We start from the raw sequence: 15901 nt of genomic DNA on the forward strand, positions 1-15901 counted from the left end.
AGCCACGTCCTGTTCCCCACGGGTGGATACCCAGGCTCCCTCTGCAGACAACACACTTCACAGCACCAGGACCGTCGCCACTTGTTTTTAAAACTCCAGGACAATGAAAAGCCCTAACTATGGTTTTTGTTTTTGTTTTCGTTTTCCATTTTATGTTTGCAACAGCCTTTTTTTTTTCTTTTCTTTTTTTTTTTTTTTTTTTTTCCACAGACCTGCACGACTCTGTGCCCTGCTCTGGTGGGGGAATATGCCGTGACCATAGTCTTCCCAGCACCATTGTTCCCATGAGGATGGGCTGCGACACATAACAGTTTCCCATGATACCAGAAATATGTTTCATTTTGTTTCATTTCATTTCATTTTAGAGGGAGAGAGCGCGTGTGTGCGTGGAGTGGGGTGCGGAGGCTAGGGGGAAGGAGTGAGAATCCCAAGCAGACTCTGTGCTGAGAGACGCGCCTGACGTGGGGCTCGATCCCATGACCCTGAGATCACACCTGAGCTGAAACTAAGAGTCAGATACTTAACTGACTGAGCCCTCAGCTGCCCCTCAAAAAGGACACTTGAGCATCTCTACTCTAGGTATGTACCCCAAATCGTTGAAAGCAGGGACTCAAACGAGAGCACGTGCACAACACTATTCACAACAGCCAAACGTTGGAAACCACCGGCACTAGGTGCTACCCAGGGATGGAAACGTCCAGGATAGATAAATCCATGCGCAGAAAGCAGACGGCAGGTGCCAGGGCCTGAGGAGGGAGAGACCCGAGGAAGAACTGTAAGTAGGTGTGGGCCCCTTCAAAGATAATTACTTTTAGTCATCTCTGCACCCAACGTGGGGCTGGAACTCGTGACCCAGAGATCAGGAGTCGCACGCCAGCCAGGCGCCCTGCGAGTTTGCCTGCGGGGTGAAGACAGTGTTTTGGGAACGAGGGAGAAGGGAGGGTTGCACAACGATGGGAATGTACTGATTGTTCGCTCCAAAGGGCAGATTCTGAGTTAGGTGACTTTCTCCTCAATACATGATTTTCTAAAGTGCATTTCACCACCCATCTCTTCCCAGCCACGAGCCAGGCTCCCCTAAACACAGGGTACCCTGGACGGGTCTGCACCATGAGCCTGGCTCCTGACCACGCTCCTTCTTCATGTGTGCCCCCCGCTTTGTAAACTGTCACAGCGTGACTTCAGGCAGTGGCTGCTCAAGCCCTCCTTGGAGGAGTCAAAGCCAAGGTCTCCTCCCCAGTGGCCACTGCTGAGCGTATCTTCTGGGGGAGGCGGACATGGTCCACTCCATGGACTCTGGGCCCCGGCCCATTCCTGCTCTCACCACAGCATCGAAGGTGCCCCCTCAACCCCACACACAGGACTGGCACTCCAGGTGCTCAGAGGTTACGACCTGAGCACCACTGACTGGAGGAGGTCATCTGGAGGACGTGACCGCCAGCTGACGGATCAGAGGGACCCCGGCCATGGGAGACTCCTGACTCCCTCCCTATTTGGGAATATGTATCCCATATGCCTCCCCTGCTCTCAGAGGTTGCCCCAAGGACACGGCCCTGGGAGAGGGACAGGGTGTTGAGACCATCCATAGAATACACATGACTGAACCCCATCAAGGCTGCTTTAGAAACTCTAAGGTTTGGGGGTGGGGTGGAGATCTCATCTTGGGGAGCCCAGAACAAGCCTCGAGTGTAAGTTCCCCTGCTCCTTACGATGTGAAGTGCTGGGCTCGGGAGCAAAGGGTCAAGAAAGAATTCTGGAGGCATCTTCAATCCAAGAAAGATGTTTTTATTCAAGCACGGGACAGGACCTGTGGGCAGAAAGAGCTCCCCGGGGAGCATGAGGGGTGACCGATTCTATACTTTCAACTTGGGAGGGGTTTGGAATGAGTGTAAGTCTCTAAGGGATTTGGAAGCAAGATTTCCAGGACCTGGAGGGGCTACCTGTGGCTAGGACAAAGTCATTTACTACAGTCCAGTAAACCCTAAGTCATCAGAACCTTCAGATGTATATCGGGGGCCATATGCTTGGTGGGGGAGGATTGTTAACATGTTTCGTAGAGATAAAGGAAGTTTCCAAAGGGATTTTTACAGGATCTTGGAGATTGGGCTGAGGTCAGGCAAAGGCTGCCTTTTGCCTCTAGCAGAGTATTAACATCGAGGCAGCTGAGCTTCTGGAGGAAGGTCACTCTGCCTGTCCTGAAAATTTGTCAATGGGCTCTAAGTTACAAGGAAGTTTAATTTTTTTTTTCTTTTGCCTTTGTTCTCCATGTTGTGGACACCCGCGCCCACCCTTCTGCAGTGCTGCCTGGCGCTGAGCTCCGCGAGCAGGTGTCAGCTCTCACCCCCGAAGCCTGAGGCTGTGAACTAGCACAGCTCTGCCTGTCACCACCTCTGTCCCCTCCTGACCCCTTCCCCTTTCCCTAGGATCCCCAGGAGCCCTTTTGAACAATAAAAGAGGGCTGCTTGGGGGATGAAAGGGAGACAGAGTGGGCTGTAGCGGGGTGAGTGAGACAGTCAGGCTTCTGGGGCCCCGTGAGGCAGGGACAGACAGAGCACCACTGAGAGGTGGGCACCCCATGGCACTTCCACAGTGGGGTGCTAGGCGTTTCTCTGTTCCAGTCCAGGTTCCCCAAAGCAGGTGCACCTCCCCACTCTCCAGCCGGGGCCCTAGGGGACAGTGGGACAAAAAGATGGAAGGAGCCTGGATCCTGGGATCCCCACATGTGATGAAGCCCCCTGAGCAAGGACCATTCCATGGATGCTCCATGATCGGGACCCAAATGTCCCTGAGCCGAGCCATGGAGGTGGGACTTCTGCTAGTTAAGTGGTCGGTGTGCGGCATTCTCTCTGGAAGCATGCTCCCCCTCCTTCCCTTCCTGCCTCCCCATCCCCTGCTGGGGCCACAGGTCCCTTCGATGACCCCTGTCCGCGGCACTCTAGCAGCCTGGATCATGGTGGCCTCCTGCTGCCACCAGGCCAGAAAGGAAGGAATGGCAACATCCTTACAGAAAGAGAGAAGGGGGAGAAGCCACGCCTGGTGAGGGAAGACGTATAAGGATGTCACCTGCTTGACCCCAGGAGCTGGCCTTGACCGCCCACCTCTGTCTTACGTCTCCCCCCAAGCTCTTCTTTCCGGCTTTCCTCCTAACTCGGGCCAAGGAAAACCCAAACCTGATGAGACCCCCTCCCTCACCCCCGCCCTGGACCATCCTGACTCGCACTACCCTGAGTCCCCTCTGGAATGACCTACAGTCACCTTCACCTCATTATATAACACACAAAAACTGCTCCAACAGGAATTAGGAAATGGAAACTTTCCCATGAAACCTACATAATGGGGCGCCCGGGTAGCTCAGTCAGTTAAGTGTCTGATTTCAGCTCAGGTCATGATCCCAGGGTCCTGGGATTGAGCCCCGTATCAGGCTCCCTGCTCAGTGGGGAGTCTGCTTCTCCCTCTCCCTCTGCCCATTCCCCCGCTTGTGCTCTCTCCCTCTCTGCCTCCCTCTCTCAAATAAGAAAGAAAGAAAGAAAGAATGAAAGAAAGAAAGAAAGAAAGCCACATCATAAGGAAAGTGGAGGAAGAAAAGAGGGAGTCTTGGACTGAATCGTGCCCTCAAAATTCCCATGTTGAAGCCCTAACCCCCACCCCCTGCCCTGTGACTGAATTGGTTGAAATACGGTCCTCAGAGGGCCCCTAATCCATAGGACTGATGTCCTCAGGAGAGGCAGGGACACCCAGGAGGGTCTCTTTCCATGTGTGCCCAGAGGAAAGTGAGTGTGGACACAGCGAGAAGGCAGCCATGTACAAGCCGGGAAGAACCTGACCTGCCCACACCTTGATCTCGGACTCCCAGCCTCCCCCACTGTGACACAGAAGGAGTGTGTTGCTAAGCTGTCCGGCCCACGGCAGGAAGCTCCTATGGAGGGTTTACAAAAGCAGGTGCAATTGGGGGCTGAGGGCTGAATTCACCTGTGTACCTGCTGGTGAGGCTGGCCGAGCCCTTCACGGCCCATGCTTGCCCATGACCTGGATTGGGGAGATTCTTTGACTCTGGAGGACACACAGGAAGCCACAGAATTGCCAGAAAGCTCTCAGTGTAACAGCATCCTGACAAGGAAACTGCCTGGTCCCCTCTCAGACGCCCTGTGCAGAATGATGTGCACAGGACACACGGCCACTGCAGACCCCAACGCAGTAGCTACCGGCCCTTTGTTGTGACGTGTCTCCTACTGGCTTCTGGAAATGATGCTTGGCCTTCTGGTTGTTAGACTTGCCCCACTGCCTGCTCTTTGCCACCCTTGTCCTACCTTCACCCCACCCCGTGCTCCTGTGCACTGAGGTTTGCTTTCCTGGAGAGGTGGATTGGGAACACGGCACACATACAGCAGGGAAGGGGACTGAATCCAAAACAGCAGGGCAAGAAGAACAAGGCACTCCGAGGGCTGAAAACCAGCCCCACCTCTTGCCCAGGCCAGCGCTGCTTGAATGAACCCTTTCCAGCGTGGTTTCCTCTAGCGGGGGCCAGCGGTCCCCCCCCAAAGAGCCAACCACAGCCTCAAATAAACATGCCTGAAATTGAATGTGGGAGATTATGAGACACACACTCTGCTGGACCCTTTGAAAGGTTATGGTAATGCAGGTTGAGTTAGAATGTAAATTATTCCGGATATTCAGGCAAAATCGCCTCTTTGTCTCCATTAAAAAGTTTTATTAAAATTACAGACGATTGGAGATTAAAAGTTCCATCGTTTAAAGAACTTCAGTCACCCAATTGTCTCTTTAAAAAAGAAAACAAAACAACTTGCCGGTGATTTACTTTTCTCTGGTCCTAAAATGCTATCTTGCTAATTTCAATTATTTCTCATGAATCTGAAGTAGTTTCTCTTCTTGTTGTGATAGAAAACCATCTTTCCAACTTGTCTCTGAAGGATGCTGGTTCAAAAGAAGTTCATTGGAAAACATGGTTTTCACCTTCTAGTGTAATCTGGTGCCCACTGAGCTAAGAAAATTAACCAGAACTCCGAAATCGAGAAGATATTGAGAAGAAATATCCACAGACCTGCTGCGGACTCTCCGGGCAGTGAGTAGAGCTCTTCTCGGTGTCCTCGGGGCGGGGGGGTACCCACCTCCATCAGCCCCTGGCACCTGCCCGTTGCCAGCAGCTGCATTTCTCCGGGTGAAACCAGGAAAGCTAAGTTCCGTTTACACCGAGGCCAGAGAGTCTAACTCTAACTCGGGAGCAAAATCCAAACCCCAGGGTAGCGGCGGACTCAGGATCGCCGTCCTCGAGGTGTCCGGGTGAGGGCGGTAACAGGCTGGCGACGGGTGTCATTTCCCAGTGTGCGCGCTGAGGCTCGGCGCTGGCCCGGGAGGGTGGGGCAGCCGGAGGGCAGCTCGCGCGCAGCTCCCCCTCCCCGCCCCCCGGCTCTGTTCGGACTCCCGCGTGCCCCCCGCGCCTCCCGGTCCCGCCGCCCGCGAAGGGGTCGTACCGGGAGCGCGCACACGTACATGAGCGCGCACACGCGCGCACTGGCCGAGCGAGCGTAGCTGCCGCCACCACGAAGGCCTCAGCCACGGCGCAGGACTTTGTTTGAGGGGGTTCAGACCCTTGCAAAGGTTTCCCACAGCCTCTCAGCTCCGCCCGCTTCGGTGCCAGACCCCCAGCGGTCGGGCCGGGTCCTCACACTCCAACCACAGTCCCCCGCAAGCCCGCGCTCTTCCGGATCTAAGGCCACACGGAGCCAGGCCCTGCCTAGCGGCCCCGCGCTCCTTCTCCTCTCCTCGCGCCGCCCTGGCCGTCCTTCCCAGCCCGTCCCGCTCGTCTCGCCGGTCCTGGACGTCCGGGTGCCCCGCGCCGGCTCCCTGCGCTCCGCCTGTGCGATGCACCTGCTCGCTGCGCTCCACCTGTGCGGGTGCACCTGCTCTCTGGGCGATCCCGGCCCCGCCTCGAGCCTCGGTACCTCCCGGACCCGGGCTCCGCAGCGCTCTCTTCCCCCACCGCATTCCCGATGAGGACTGCCCGCAGGCCTCAGCACCCCTGCGACTCTATCACACTCTGCCATGGTGCCTGCATCCCCACGGGACTTCTGGTGCCCACCCCCACGACCTCTGTTGCCCCTTGGGGGCTGTGTCCTCACGTTCTGGCCCCGGGCCCCTCTGTCCCTCGCTGCCACGCTCCTTCCAGGAGTGCAGGGACCGCCTCTGCTCTCAGCAGGGTGGGCCCCCCTGGGTTACTCCTTGGGTTCGCTGCCCCAGGGCCCGGCTGTGGTCTCTGCTACCCTCACCCGTACTCTGGAAGCTTTCAGCCTCCAGGCAGGACTTAGGGTTCTGGCTCTAATTAGGATGGATTAAGCACGTTCATCCTCTCTTCCACTGATTGCAACTAAAATCTTGGGACAGACTAAAAACACCAGCTCTTGGAGAACTCTGAAAAGTAAATAAGAACAGATGGATGGGTAGAGACCTCACACGCCAACAACAACGTATGGTGGTGAGTTTCTTTTTTGCTGGGGTGCAGGGTGCTTCCTTCCATGTTGCCTGACTAAGAGTTTAGGGAAGCCCAAATCCTGGAAGTGTGGGCAAACACAGACCGGCAGAACTCCAAAAAGGGGGGCCTCTAGCCAGAGAACATGCAAAGAGATGTTCGGCTCCCTCTCCACACCCCACTTTGGGGTTCCCGAAGGTTAGTGGGGGTGGCAACACCCCCAAGGCTTGGTTGTCTGCTGCAAAAAGTGTGTACTTGCTCGGGACACACCACAGCCCAGCTTCCTTCTTCCTGGTGGGGCCGGTGGGGGGGGCAGGGAGGGCACACCAAGAACCGGTGAGCTGGGAACTGCTTTGTGGGCAACATCCCAGAGCAGATGGGGCCAGAGAAGATCCTTTGGCTCTGTGTGAGAAATCCGGGGGTCCCGCTGGGCTGTGCATGCAGGGAATGAACAGAACCCTCATAGCAGAGACTTTAAGAACTAACCCATGAAGCAGACACTACCCAGTACCCTGATTAGTCCCTGGGGGCACGGATATGAGGCGGACCAGAATAGCCCAGCAAAGGCTCTGGAAGTTGAATTAACATTGGATGCAGAGCTCACAGAAGATGGGTCGGGACCTACAGAGTGAAGCTAGCTAGGCTGGCAGTCTGCTGAAACAAAACAGGGGCACCTGGGGAACTCAGCCGGTGAAGCGTCTGCTGCAGCTCAGGTTAGGATCTCAAGGTCCTGGGATCAAGCCCGGAATGGGGCTCCCTGCTCAGCAGGGTGTTCTCCTTCTCCCTCTGCCTTTCCCCCCTACTCATGCTCTCTCTGTGTCTCAAATGAATAAATAAAATCCTAAAAATGAGAGAAAGAAAGAAAGAGAAAATGGTAAAAAAAAAAAAAAAAAGTCATGGAAGCATCTATCTTCTAAATTTCATGGCACTGTATGCCAAACAAAAGACACCAGAACAGCCACCAGCTGGCAGGGCTGTGGTCTGATTGCTTGGGTGGCCCCAATCCTGCCCACTGGGACTGGAAGAGAGGAACCTGTCCTCTGCCTTCAAAAGCAAAGGGCTGTCTGTGCAGCCCAGGGACTGGGACAGGATTGGGAGGGGGTCTCCTGTGACTCCGGGCTCACAGAGGAGATATTTAGGGAGGGCTGTTCTGTGGCATCTGCAGGGAGAGACAAGGGTCTCTTCCTGAGCAGGGAACCAGCTGGATCTTCCTTGGTTAGGGACGTCAGAGACACGTTGTTCTGACCCTTGAGTGAGTGTCCCAGTGGCCATGGGGCTGTTAGATGTAGACTGTGGGTCTCACACACAGACTTTTTTAATTCAGGAAGTCCAAGGCCTGAGGATTTGCATTTTTTTTAAGATTTTATTTATTTATTTGACAAACAGAGATCACAATTAGGCAGAGAGAGCCAGGAGGAAGCAGGCTTCCCGCTGAGCAGAGATCGGATGTGGGGATCATGACTGGAGCCTAAGGCAGAGGCTTTAGCCCACTAAACCACCCAGTCGCCCCATTGAGGATTTGCATTTTTAACACATTTTTAAGTGTGGCTACTGTTGGTAGTTGAGGACCTCCCGTGGAGAGCCGCTGTTTACTGTTTCCTAATCTGCTCTGAGCTCACCTGTCAGGCTGCTGGTGCTGCTGGAAGGGAACTTACCCAAGTCCTCAGGGGACTGGACTTCCCCCAGGACAACGCCCTCCCTGGGTGCAGAACAATAAACAGGTCTTAGACAGACGGTGGTCACTGAGCACGCCATCCACGTGGGGTGATCTAGGGAGTAGCAGTAACTGAATTCACTTTGCGTCCTACAGCTGAACCCCAGGGATTGCGTGCTGCCACTTGGGAAAGCCCACGAGCTCTGTTGAACACTGATTATGAAGGGGTGTTGGGCCCCTTTGAGAGGGGATCTAAACAATGACAGAGCAATGTGGCCGTCCCCGATGGAGGAGCAGGGAGCCAGCTAGTACCCCTCCACGGAAGCCGGGGGAAGCCTCCCCTCCAGCCAGCTCCAGACTGCCCAGGTGCCCCTGTCACTTTAGTGTGTCCCGCCGCTCAGAGAGTGGGGCCATGTGCGGCTCAGTACACGAGAGGTCAGGGGAGCCCCAGCTCTGCGCCTGCTCTCCAGAGAGGGGAAGACAGTAACGTGACCTGGACATTGCCCAGCTCACCCCAGTCACTCCGGGCAAGCCCTTGGAACTCAGGACCCCCACACCCCAGGTCACTCCCATGGCCAAGGATGGAAGCAGACATCAAGGGACAGGCAGGGACTGGCTCGCAGTCACGGAGGGTTGGTGGAGTCAACCCCACGAGCTATCCTGGGGGAACAGCAGATTAACCCCCAACCTGAGTTTCCAGGGTGGTTTTCTGATTTTCTTTCAGAGGTTTTATTATTTTTTAAAGATTTTTGTTTGACTTTTTAGAGAGAGAGCCGGGAGGAGCAGAGAGAGAGGAGAGAGAGAGAATCTTCAAGCAGACGGGGCGCAGAGTGTGAAGCCCGATGCGGGACTCGACCCCAGGACCCTGAGATCGTGACCTGAGCCAAAACCAAGAGTTGGAAGCTCAACTGACTGAGCCCCCCGACCCCACCCCAGGTGCCCTGACTTTCCGATACAACAAGGAAGGCTGGAGCCCATCTCTGAAGGCACAGATTAGGCTCACTGTCTCTTAAAGCAAGATTTTCCTTGATTTCCTCAGTTGTCAAAGGAGAAACTAGGGGCACTTTCCCACCTTCACACTGGGTCCCTAAAGGTGGCTTGGTCAGGGACAGTTGTCTCCACAGCTCAGCAAGCAGACTGCGAAAATATCCCGTTCCGTGCTCTGGCTGTGCAGTACGTCGTAACCTGTCTGCTCGTTAGATGCAACGTGAATTCTTCCGGCTTTGCTTTCTAGTACACAATGAGAGGAGCCCTTCCGGCTTTGCAAACGTGTGCTAGACTGCGTGCTAAAGGATTTTTAGACACTCTTCAGACAGGCGACTCATTCCAGAGGCATTTTACACGCACAGCTTATTCATTCGTAACTTTTAAATGTACGTCACAGAGGTACGTTACGGTCCAGTAGGAAAATGAAGGGAGGCAGGAAGGGAGGAGGGAGGAAAGGAAGGGGGGGTGAAAAGGGGGAGGGAAGGAGGGGGAGGGGAGGGAGGGGGAGGGGAGGGGGAGGGGAGGGAAGGAAAGAAAGAGGGACAACACAGCCATTAGGTAGCAAAGCAGCAGAACAGGGAAGGCAGGTGTCTTCGTGCTCTCAGACGCACGCATGAGCTCTCCCACCTGCACCAGGGAGCGTCCCTGGGCTCCTCTCAGGTGGTGGGTTATACCCGGCCCCTGACCTGTGCTAGGATGGTAGACCTGCAGCATGAGCCTAGGCTCCTTTCCCTGCAGATAAGGGTAGCCTCTCTGCAGAGAGGACTGGGAGCTACAAGTCTGTGGCGGCACCACACACCTTCCCTGCCATCCCTGGGGCCATGGGAGCCACAGCCATCCACTAAGAACAAGAGAGAGGGCAGCAGGTCTGACGACATCATGTGGGGCCCACGCCCTCAGAGCCCTGATCATCCACCCCCGGGGGCATGTGTCTCTGGGGCTCAGGAAGACGATGACGCTTTTGTCACTCAGCTGGAGGGGAAAGCACGCCGCCCAGCAGTCCCAGGGTTATACGGTGGCCGGTCCTTTGGTGTAAAAGCTTCCAGACCCAAACCTGGTGGCGTCGTGAGGAGGCATGACAGCTCCTGGGGACAATCCAGAGACATCCAAGTCAAGAGGGTCTGAGTGGGAAATGGGAAGCTGACCATGTCGTTCTCTCGGGGTGACGAAGGCTGGCAAGCCTCGGTGCCCCACGCACTGGCCTGTCTGGCCGTCTGCCCACGCCACCCCACGGAGGTCTTCAGAAGGGAGGGATTCCGTGCCAGTGACATCAACCGGTTATGGGAATCGGATTCCCAATAGATTTCTACCCGTGTAGAAGTGTGAGTAGATTTGGAAAGAGTCTTCTTTTTTTCTGACAGGAAGTCTATGGTGACTGACCGGCAATAAGGCTGTTTTTTCATTCAAAGTACGTGACACGTGCCTGAAACTGACTGGACTGTGTCTTCAGCTCTGAGGCTTCAAAGCAAAGGTACAATAGGGCCTCCTGGTTGGCTCAGTTGGTTGGGCCTCTGGCTCTTGGCTTCAGCTCAGGTACTGATCTCAGGGTTGTGGGATCGAGCCCTGCGTGAGGCTCCCTGCTCCGCTAGGAGTCTGCTTGAGACTCTCTCTCTCTCCCCCTCTGGCCCTCCCCCTGCTTGCACACTCACTCTCTCTTTCTCTAAAATAAATAAATAAATCTTTTTAAAAAACTTAAAAATGAAGCAATGTTACAGTAGGGGCTCCTGGCCAGCTCAGTCGGTGGAGGTTGATCTTGGAGTCATGAGTTCGAGCCCCACATTGGGTGTAGAGATTACTTAAAAAAAAAAAAAAAGGAATGCTACATCAAAAACTAATGATGTATTGTATGGTGACTAAGTTAACACAATAAAATTTTTTAAACAGAAATATAAAAAATAATAGTAAAAAAAGGAAATTAGGCAAAGGTACCAAAAAAAAAAAAAAAAGAATCCCTGAAATTTCATCCTTTGCCTCTGTTAAACTTATGATAAAAGTTGACATAACTTTAAAATTTCACCAGGGGTATGCAGATTTTCAAAATTATTCTCAGAAATGCATGCCAAAAATTCACAGGCCGCTGCCTTAAGGAGATTCCCGCCATAGCAACATTATGAACCGATGTGGTACTCTAGCCCTCTTATCTGGTCTGTATCTCAGGCCGGCTCTGCACAGAGCCCCCAAAAGTGCTGAGCGACAGCACGGGTTCCTGCTGTTTACCCCCTTTGGGGACTGAACGTTTGTGTCCCTCCCAAATCTGTACATTGAAACCCACCCACCATGGGATGGTTTAGGAGGTGGGGCCCCTGGAAGGCGATCAGGGGTAGATGAGGTCATGAGGGCGGGGCTCGTGACGGGGTTAGTGCCCTTGTACCATGGGCAGACCAGGGCCCCCACCCCCCCGCCAGGACACAGGGGAAGGCAGCGGGCTCTAAGCTAGGAAGAGGGTCCTCACCGGCACCAGATCCGCAGGCGTCCTGATCATGAACGTCTGCCCTCCAGAACTTCCAGAAGTAAATTCCTGTTGTTTGGGGAAACCAACCACGTGATTAGAGGTCTGGACACTCAGCTCCCCGATACTGACCTCCGGGAAGGGCCGGGGAGCTGCAGACACTCAATCGTAGGGCCAGTGGTCTATTCCGCCACATCTAGCTGATGAAAACTGGATTAAAAAAAAACTCGGAACAGCCAGATTCGAGGGAATATATCATCTGTGCGGTGAACATGCCCGGAGGGAGGCTCACACTGGCCCCATGTACAGAAGTTCCTCCACCTGGGACCGTTCGGCTCAGCCTGTGCACCTGCCTTTCCGGCTGTTCTCTTGTATCCTTTCTAACAAGACGGTATCCAGAGGTGTAGTCTTTCCCCGAGTTGTGCGAGTCATTCTAACAAATCAGCAAACCTGAAAGGGGTTGTAGGAAGCCCCAGATGTGAAGTGTAGACATCCCAGAACCGCCCCCCCCCCGCCTTGCCGCTGGCATCCTAAATAAGGACCACGTTGTCAAGTCAAGACCTTATCCTTGAACTCGTGGGCTCTGACCTGACTCCAGGTAGTTCATGTTGGATTCGAGGCGAATCGTAGGACACCCCCTGGTCCCCCCCACCCCCCACCCCTGCTGGTGGCAGAGTTACGTGAGAGCAGGGACTGCCTCTGCGCCAGGCACTCTTAGAATCCCAGAATAGGTACGGAAGCGCTGTTACTATGTAAAATTCGGAAAGTCACATCGAGGAAAAACAAGTTGTTGGTGGTTTTTTAAGGGTTTATTTATTTATTTATGGGAGAGAGAGCTCAAACAAGGGGAGCAGCAGGCTCAGGGAGAAGCAGGCTCCCCACCGAGCAGAGAGCCCGATGCGGGGCTCGATCCCAGGACCCCGAGATCACGACCTGAGCCGAAGACAGACGCTTCAATGACTGAGCCACCCAGGCGCCCTGAAAAACAAGTTTCTAACAAAAAAACCTATGACAACCTGCCCGCAGCGCTGACCCGAGTTACACGAGGCTGCGTGGTCTTGATTCATCCCTGTCGTAGGGTTTGCTGCCCCAGACCTCGCCGTGTCTGCTGTGTACCTACCATGTGATCTTTCCAAAATGCAACCATGGCTCCACTCCAAAGCATGTCGTCCCAGAATACTTTCCCATCAAGAAGGTAACGTCCTGACTCTCCTGCATACGTAGAGCGGACACATGTCAAGGACCTGAATCCAATAATTCAGGAGGAAAGGGCAAAGGGTCGCATCAGCTCCAGAGAGCTTTCAGGAGGTCAGGGTTCCCGGCTGGTGTCCTAGCGGGCCCACGTTCCGTGGCAGCTCTCCCCCGGACAGAAACGCTTTGCAGCTCTACCAGAAACCGTTCCCCGGTGAGCCTGGGGCTTCACCACGTCTGGGACACCTACCTCAGAATAACCCTGAGTCAACCCAGCCCCTTCCCTTGACAGACCTTGTGTCGCCTGTACCCTCAGTGACGTGGACAGGTCACAGCACCCACCTTGGGACCTCCTTTCCATGATCCGCATGATGTTTCATAGCGGTACCTAACTTGGGGAGGTTCGATAGAAGACTGGGGCCCGTGCAGCGGCCTCCCAGTCTCCTGGCTATTCTCATGGTGCTTCTGGAGAGCTAGGGGGTCCTCCTGACTCCTCACCTGTCTGGTACCCACAGAGGGCTCCGTGTTTGGGCAAGCTCTGCCCCGTCTGGTCCTCACCTGCAAATCTCAACAGATCATACCGGTGAGCCAGGTCTCTGCCCTCCCCTGCTCTCCCACTGCCCCCACCCTGGCCTCGCACCTGCCTGAGCCCTCGTTCCCTCCTCCGGGCCACTCTCCTGCTCCAGCTCCCCGCCAGCCCTCCTGTAAGGATGTGCCGGGCAGTCTGTGCCGGGTCTAGGGAGCTGATGGTGACATTGTCGAGAATTTTACCAGCCCGCCGTTCACCATGTTCTGAAAAGCTGAACTAACGCACCAATTACAGAAAAACTTGAGAAAATGCCCCTGGGGTCTTCGAGGACGATCAAGTGTTTGATACATTAAGATGACGGAGGTTTCCGCTTAATCCGTGGAAGTCAGGATTCGAAATCGCTTGCCAGCAGGGTGCCCGTTAGAGTCAACAATAGTAAATGTGTTAAGGAGTTCACAGGTGGGACCCCTCTCTGTCTGTCAAGCCAGGGCCACATCCGAAACCCGCAGCGCTGGCTAAGACCACCAGACAGCGCTCTGTGAGAACCAGAAATTTATAGCAGAGATCGTTGTGCATTTTGTTACTATTTCTAAGTTGTATACGACACGTTCTTGTTGATGCACGGATGATGCTCAGCGTTGCGAAACTAAGGCACTGAAATATGCGTACGGACGACTGCAATGGCAGCTACTACCTGAGGTGTATTTCAGCGCAATAAAAAAGAAAGGAAAAGAAAAAAAGCCAGTCCAGAGCACGGACGTGCACCTGCCCTCTGAACCCCCATGTCCCGCCCCTGACAGGGGTCAGAGGGACCCGACAGCCGAGATCCCATCACAAGGAAGAGGCGAGAAGAGCAAAATCCCAAACCCTTGTCCCAATCCAGAGCCACCTTCTCTCTCTGCCACGTTTCTTACTTGATGAGCAGTAAACAGATTTCCTTCTTCAGGAAAAAAAATAATAAACTGTGTTTCCGTAGAAAACTGTGTGTTGTCTGCAGACACCCTTCCCGACCATCTGCTCTGCGACCCAGCCGGGATCCACAGCCTGGCCCCTGGGAGAGATCTGAGTGAATTCTCCCCCTGGGGCTCCTGGAGGACAGCCACTCCCCAGCCTGCAGTGCACCTGTTTCAACACTCCCTGGGCTCTCCTGGTATGGAGAGTGCTTTTCCCATTCTCTGAACCCTCTATTTATTTTTTTAAATTAATTTATTTAAGTGATCTCTACACCCAACGTGGGGCTCGAACTCATGACCCCGAGATCCAGAGTCACGAGCTACACCAACAGAGCCAGCTGGACGCCCCCATTCTCTGAACCCTTGAGAATATCTGACCTGTTCCCTCACATGAGTGAAATGCTCTCTGTACCACAGGCTTATTTTTATGCTTGTGGGAGAGTCATGATTTTCTGTTTTTCTGAAAATTCTCTTCGTCACGGCCTGGCGTACAAAGAGGGTGCCGCCCTCTGGGCAGGGTGGGAGAGGGGGCGTGGGCGGGGCTTCCTGGACAAAAGCCTGAGATTTCTGGCTTCACTGACCAAGCCCCCCAGGGCCCCTGGGGTTTGGGACTTCTTGTCTTTGTTACATGTGGAAGGGGATTTGGCAGGAACCTATGAGAGGGAGTTTTCCTGGGGGGCGGGTGCTGTGTCATCCTGGCACGGAGAGATGCCGGTTCAGGGAGCTGAGTTTGGGAAATGTCTTCCGCGCCTCCAAAGCCTGGGTTTCTGGTTGTCCTCAGTTTACCAATGAAATGTCTGCTCCTCCTAGGTGGAGTGCTCGGGGCATCCGTGGGCTGGAACGGCAGTAGCTTCCGTGAAGGGTCCCGGCGGATTTGTTGAACCGATGTCCCGTGGCACCTGGACAAGTCCATACCAGCTGTGGACTGCAGGGACCTGTGCTGCCCACGGGAGTTCGTGCACTCCAAACCTCGAGTATTTACAACAGAACCGAAAACCAGCAATTTGCAACATTGAGGGGCTCCTGGGTGGCTCAGAGGGTTAAGCCTCTGCCTTCAGTCACATCATGATCTCGGGGTCCTGGGATCGAGTCCCGTGTGGTTTTGGGCTCCCTGCTCAGTAGGGAGCCTGATTTTCCCACTCCCTCTGCCTCTCAAATAAATAAATCTCTCTTTTAAAAAAAAAGAAAAGAAAGAAAGATTAGCCACATTGATTCAAAAGTGTGGAGAAGTCACCTAGGACAAACAGAAGCCAGGGATGTCCCAAGACCCAAGCATCCCTGGGATACCCCAGAAGTGGGTGCTGCCACTCACCTGGGACAGGAGAGGACACCTGGGGTTCTCCCACCCGGTACCCTCAGCCTTCCAGTCAGGACCACTCTGTGACCGACTCCAGAAGGATGCTAAGGAATGCGGAGGCTGTTGCTGACCTTGCAGGAAAGTCTGAGCCCAACACACCGGCGAGGACATGCAGAGCAAGGGGTCTCAGAGCCAGGACGTGTCCTTCCCATCCGCAGGGACTTGGACCCAGACCCATCTCCCCAGCAGTGTGGAAACAGAGAGGGCACCATCACCGTGTGATGACGCAGGCACAGAATATTCCAGAAAGTCATATGCATAAGGGCATCTGACAACCACGAGGTTTCAAGACTCTGA

Source organism: Mustela putorius, unplaced genomic scaffold, assembly GCF_011764305.1.
Source record: "Mustela putorius furo isolate JIRA1106 unplaced genomic scaffold, ASM1176430v1.1 tig00003845_pilon_pilon_pilon, whole genome shotgun sequence".
Lineage (NCBI taxonomy): Eukaryota > Metazoa > Chordata > Mammalia > Carnivora > Mustelidae > Mustela > Mustela putorius.